This window comes from Tiliqua scincoides, chromosome 1 (genome assembly GCF_035046505.1).
Source record: "Tiliqua scincoides isolate rTilSci1 chromosome 1, rTilSci1.hap2, whole genome shotgun sequence".
Classification (NCBI taxonomy): domain Eukaryota; kingdom Metazoa; phylum Chordata; class Lepidosauria; order Squamata; family Scincidae; genus Tiliqua; species Tiliqua scincoides.
Window position 1 is genome coordinate 71,867,114 of NC_089821.1, and position 6,951 is coordinate 71,874,064.

A 6,951-nucleotide genomic window follows, 5' to 3' on the forward strand; every position below is an offset into this window, starting at 1 on the left:
AGGAAACCTAGATCAGGCTGGCTGAAGGAAGTGGAGCAGAGTAGGCAATGTAGCCTAAAAAGCAGAAGGAAAGGGCTTAATGGGATTTCTGGTCATAATTAGAATTCTTCAGTAGGTATGATTTTGACCTTTCATACATCAGTTTGTTTCCATGTGAGGCGGTACAGCGAATTAACTTGGGACAAAAACATAGTGGCCATTAAAAGCAAGTGGGTGCGCAGCAAGAGTGCAGCCCCTAATCCCCCCCCCACGACACACACACCAAAGGTGGATTATTTTATAAGCATCCAACAGCTTCTGTCTCCGAGATGCTCTTGAAAAAGCAGTACAGTGTATTGTGCTAGTTGGGTTTCCAATGTAGCTCAAGAGTTTCACAACTGTTCCAGAAAAGAATCTCTATCCTGATGGCAAATGCCCAAGCTGCATTGTCCATATCTCCAAGTTCCATGTCCTGGAAAGTGAGGTCTCTAGGCTCTAGAAACATCCTTGCAGGTGTCCTTGATGCTGTCAACCTCATTGGTTTTGTGACATGTAGAGAAGGGTAAAAATGTGTCTTTAATGGGGTATGTCTGTTTACACTCTGAATCATGCAGCTTAATGGCTGTAAATCAACCTTTTCCCCTCTCCCTACAGTACCACCTTCTCCCAAAATTGGACAGGTGCCCAGATGCTGCAGAAATAATCTCATAAATAAGAACCACTAAATAACACACTTTCTGCACTAGCAGGGAGCCACAAACAGACTCGGCATGAGCTGAATGCTGCCATCCATCACTTTAATGGGTGTACTCTGGAAATTAAACCTGTCACAGCCCATCAAGGGGAATGTTTCAACCCGTGACATCCTGTTATGCACACTTCTTGCATCTTTTTCTCTGTCTCATGCCACCTTCCCCATGTGCTTTCGCTTAACATGTGACCTTTGTTACTCTGGAGCTCTGATGTCAGGTCAGAAGGTTTGTTCTAAGGGCATGATAGGCCTTGGTTCTTCCATCAGAATCCAGCGGTGATATGCCTGAAGGGGCATTTATTTGCTCTCTGACTTTCTATTTGGTATAAATATGAGTCTAGAAAAATGCAGTTCCACAAAGGACAAATATAAGCTTGCTCGTGTCAATTTAGGAAGCAAAGGGGTGCACCTGATGCTTCAGGACCAATATGATGGTGTTCCTTTTTCTTTCTAAGAGCCAGTAGGGAATGTTGGACTAGGGCTGGGAAGATACGAAGATTCAAATTCCCATTCAGCTATGAAGGACGCTGGGTAATGTGGACCAGTCATCATCTCTCAGCCTTAGAGGGCCCTTGTGAGGATAAGGGGAGGTTATCTATCCCCGTGGCTTGGAATTTACTGGAGAAAAATGTGATCTAAGTATAAAGTAAAATTACTGTGCATCTCATCACCTGAGGTGAGAAGTACTTACAACAAGCTTGTGTTGACTGGGAGAATCTCAGACTGTATCTTTTATTTATTTTAAAGTACTTATACCTTGCCTTTCCCTTTCATACTAAAAAGGAATTTCCATTTTTATGGAATGGGCAGCCCAGTCTTATGCATCACTGGCACAGTGGGGCTGCCAGGCCTAACTGTATCCAGCACTGTAATTGAGCAGGCGAGAGGTCTCCTAGGTAAGGGAACATTTGTTCTCTCATCCCATATAAAACTCTAGCTCAGGGGTGTCAAACATAAGGTCCAGGGGCCAGACGCGGCCCATGGAAGCTTTTTATCTGGAGCAGTGCTGAGGTGTTACTGCTGAAACAGCAGCCCACATGAAAATTGGGCTCTCCCATATCTTGAAATATAATCAAGATTTGCGTATTTTCTCTTCTGTCATTTACAGTTAATGAGAACAAAGTGCTGATTTCTGGCCATCAGCTGCTTAATGATGTCACTTTCTGGTTAATGACATCACTTCCAGACCTCATTAGGTGTCCTGAATGCTAGCTTTGGCCATCTGTATAGAATGAGTTTGACACCCCTGCTCTAGCTGCTCAATGAATCAAGTAGCCCTGTGTAGAACTTTCAGGCCCAGGACAGAGGTTAGGATGTGGTGGAGGACTCCTTTGCCATCTCCACCCTTCTTTCAGGCCTGAACCACTCTGATCCTAGTAATCCATATGTAAAGTAAAACCAAACTATTGATGTCTTTTGAAGTCATACTGGTACCTAATAAGACTGGTGATGATGGCTTCGCCAGTGAAGAGGGAATGGGGACATATCGGGCAATTCATTGGGATCTGTAACCATAAAAAGGTTAAGAATTCCTAGTTTGGACCTAATCCTGAGCACAGAATAGGGGGGAATGCATAGACACCAATTAATGAAAAAATAAAAAAGTGAAAGTTTACAAAAGGGTAGTGGGGAGAAGGGAAGTCTTGCCATTGTTGTTTAATGTAGGGCTAAGTAAGTGCTCCAATGCTGATTCTCTACAGACCTTCATTCAGGGGCCCTAATTTCTGAAATGAGTTGAGAAAGAAACAGAACTGGGTGTGATATCTAAGACTACCATCCTAAACATATTTACCAAGAAGTCCCACTGAAATCAACAAGACTTATTTCTGAGTAAGCTTAACTATGATCAGGCAGTAAATGCTCAGAATAATAATAAGGGGAAGCTTCCAGAACTGTTTTTTATTTAATTCTTGGTATTTTGATCCAGTGGATAGACCTTTAGTACAGGTATAGCTGTACATACCTGAATGTATGAGAATGGACAATGGCCAGATCCCAAAGGATCTCCTCTACAGAGAACTCTTGTGGGGAAAGCACTCTACAGGTAGACCACAGCTGCGATACAAGGATATCTACAAGAGGGATCTGAAGGCCTTAGGATTGGACCTCAACAGATGGGAAGCCTTGGCTTCTGACTGTCCCGCTTGGAGGCAGGCTGTGCAGCATGGCCTCTCCCAGTTTGAAGAGACACTCGCCCAACAGACTGAGGCAAAGAAGGAAGGCCCACAGCCAGGGAAACAGACCAGGGACTCACTATACTTGCTCCCAGTGTGGAAGGGATTGTCACTCCCGAATTGGCCTTTCCAGCCACACTAGACACTGTTCCAGAACCACCATTCTGAAGGTTGCCAACTGTAACAGGAATGTAGCTGTAGTTTGTCACTTCAGCCTCTGTGTGTCACTGTTGCTCTATTGAACTTCTGACTGGTATCACCATGAGGAGCAGGACTGACACTAACCAGCTCCTAATAATCCATGTCACCAATAATGAAGCTGGCCTCCCTAGGAATTTGAAAACACCACTTGGGGCAGGGAGAACTTCCCCTGTCTTTGGGAAGGGTTTATTATAACAATTTAGCATGTGCCCTCACTTCATTAAGGTGTGTATTTCTCTGACCAAGCTCCACATCATTGTTTGCTGCAGGCAGACATAGAGAAATGCATAGCATGATAGTGTCAAGACATAGGGTAAACTATACTTTGTGACTTGGTGAGAGAGAATTTGGCATAGGCTGCTGCCAGAAATCCATTGTTGACTGAAAATCTTTTTCTACTGAGGAACAGATTTGAAGTAGCTGAAGCTACATAACTTTCCACTGCAAACAAATCCCTTTGGAATAGCATTCTTCATCCCCTCCCCAGTCTTTTGTGCTGTATAATGTATCAGCACTACATCTTTATCTTCTTGAGACGGCACTAAGGCTGTTGGAGAATATCTTCTCTCCTAAAGTTCTAAATGCTGAAATTTTGCTGAAGGTTTGAAAGGTGATAGCAGAGATAATCAGCTAGAAGTTCAGTTCATCAGTACTGACTATGCCCATCAAGATCCTTTCAAGCACTATTTTCCAAGCTCACAACTAATAGTCTTTATGAGACAGGCCAGCTGACCACCTTTTCATTGAAAAGTGCAGGTTACAGCACTTGGGCTAATGAATAATGAATTTGTGGATCATTTGTAAAAAGGGTGGGCTGACCCCAGTCTTGTATGGTCTATTTTTTTTCTAGACTTCTCCCTTCATCAATGATTGATGTGTTTTAAACTTGCAAAGCAAGAGTGCATACTCAGGGCTGTTAGATTATTTATGCCTTAACATTTATGTTAAGTGATCCCAAGTATGCTGTCTTGCTTAAGAACACCTGCCTTGCTAGATCAGACCAAGGTCCACTTAGTTGCAACTCTTCCAGCAACCAGCAGGCGCTAGGGTGGTCCAATCACCAGCAGATTCCAATCTACCTTTTGCCCCTTTCAGCTTTATACAATAGAACCTCTTTAAGTTGACCACCAAGGGACTGGAGGAATTGGTCAATATAGGGAGGTGGTCAACATACGGAAAAATACGTAATACTGTATGTGAATTATTATTCTTTAAAAAAAGTCAATCCTGGTTTGCTCCTTCTTTTATGTGTTAAGATAAGAAGAGAAGAGAATGCACTATCAAAGCTGGCTATCCTATTCAACATGCCTGGACATTTATTCACAGCATATGACTTCAATTGTTTTATCAGATGCCCAACATCCCCTTCCTTTGGAATCTCTGCGTCTATGTTGTCCTTACCTTCTTCCCCAGGTGCATCCTTCACTTCTCTGCTGGGCTGTACTTCAGACAATATTGCTTGGAATATTGTTTCCGGATCAGGTTCATTGCAGGTTCCACTCTTACACTTGTCACCTTTCATGACAAGGCTTCTATCAGGCATTGCTTTGAAAAAGAGTCCGTACTCATCAGCATTAAAAATGCCATCATCTTTGAAGCCTCTTGCAAATTCCGGGAACTTAGTAATGAATTCTTCAACAACTTCTGCCAGAACTTCATTTGACTCACCACCCAAGACTTTCTCTGAGATCTCGTGTCACAGTTTAAAATTTTCAAGCCAACCACTTGATGCTTGGAAATCTTCTACCCCAAATTCCTGCGCAAATGTCTTAGATCATTGACCCTGAGATACTAGCGTTCACTGCCCTCATTTGTTTGAGCCAGCATCAAGTAGCTTCATTTACTTCATCAAGCGAAGTTTTCTTTCTTTTCCGCTGTAGGCCTCCATTTTCCTTACTGTATCTCTCAAAGTATTCATCTTTACATTTTTTGATGTTGCTGACTGTGGTCTTGCTTCCTTGTTGGCGTTCACTGGGCAACTTATGGAGGGTAAATTAATACTCTGTGCAATGCTCAAAGTGGTCAAGATACAACTTACAGAGGTGGTCAATATAGAGAGTTTGGTCTCCCATAGTGTATATGCAGTGCCTGTCCATACTGTGAAAATTAGGTCAACTTAAGGAGGTGGTAAATATAGAGAGGTGGTCAACTTTGGAGGTTCTACTGTAATAACTTTGACCATTTCTATTTTATATCATCATATTTAGCAAATGTAACTCTGCCAGAACAGCAACAAAAGCTAGTGTCTTGCCAGAGCTCCTCCTCAGTAGGCCTCATGCCTGCTTAAGGCTAATTAGCTTCCCTTGTTAAACTCACAAGTACAGCAAGCAAAAGTCAGAGCCAAGTCACAGTCCACAGATTCCAGGTAAGTCAGTCCAATCAGTCAGAGTTGCCAAGCCAAAGTCCAGAGTCAATAAGCTGACTCACAGTCTGAGGTCAGATTCCAGATAAGTCAGTTCAATGAGTCAAAGTTGCCAAGCCAGAGTCAATAAGCCCAGTCAGTCTCCTCTCCAACCTGCACTCCTATAACCCACACCCCTAGTTCCTCCAGGTGCTTCTAGGTTCACTTTAGCCTCTAGTGGCTGCAGCTGTGCAGCACACCTCCAGCTACCACCTGGGCTTTAACCCTGCATTTACTTAGAGCAAGGGGCACTGTGGGCACCACACCCTATCTCGGTGATATCGTCATCGATTTCGCTACAGCTAGTATCTTTCTAAATGCTCATGGTTTACTGCACTTAACCCAATATTTGCAGTTCAATCCCTTAGTATGATTACTGTATATTCTTTTTGTGAAACTCACATCATTGGCCATTGTAAATATAATATAGTACTTGTATTGGAAGTGGCCATGTGTGCTTGCATTCATTTGTGAGGTTTCCTTTTTTCATCTCTCCCCCCCCCCCCCTTTAGATAATGACTGATGGGCTTTTGGAGTGGGAGTTTGATCATGGGTAGTGAATGGAGCAATAAATGATACTATTTATATAATGGTGTTATATAATGCCTTTATAAATCTCCATTGCATAGAAGGGTTGAATACTCAGAAATGGCTGAGAATATAGTTTAGATAAAGATTTGGGCTGCAATCCTAACCACACTTACCTGAGAGCAAGCCCCATTGAATAAAATAGGACTTACTTCTGAGAAGACCTGTTAGGATTGTGCCCTAAGTTAGTTATGTGGATGAGTGATGAGAATTGGCTCCTGGCTATTGGTGCTGCCAAGGGTTCAGCAAGATGGTCAACCGTGGGCAAGAAAATCTTTATGTGTGAAAAATATGGCATTCAGGCTGGTGAATGTTTGTGGTTGGATAACTCATGAACACTGAGATTACTGAGTCTTGGCTCCTGGCCATCAGCTGCTTAATGATGTCACTTTCTGGTTAATAACGTCACTTCCGGACCTCAGTAGGCGTCCTGAATGCTAACTTTGGTTGGATAACTCATGAACACTGAGATTACTGAGTCTTGTGGCTGAATGGCATAGTATAGGTAACAATTAAGGTGACAATCCTATGCATCCTAATTAAGAAGTAAGTCCCCTTAAATACAGTGAGACATACTACCACATAAGCATGCATAGGATTGCCATGTATATCTCTTCCTGAACCAGCTTTAGTTACTTTGATTTTTTTTTCCAATCACCCAATCCATTATAAATAGAATCTCAGAGCAAAAATTAAAATTGATGTGTTTTTACCTGTGTTAGCAGAGTGCATGCATGCAAACCTGGACACATACAAAAGATCAGAATTCATTTGGTCTGCTAAAGAAAAAGTAATTTAAGGCTACAGTTTTTCATTTTCCCCATGGCTACTTTTGTTCTGAGAGTAATCAAGTGGTA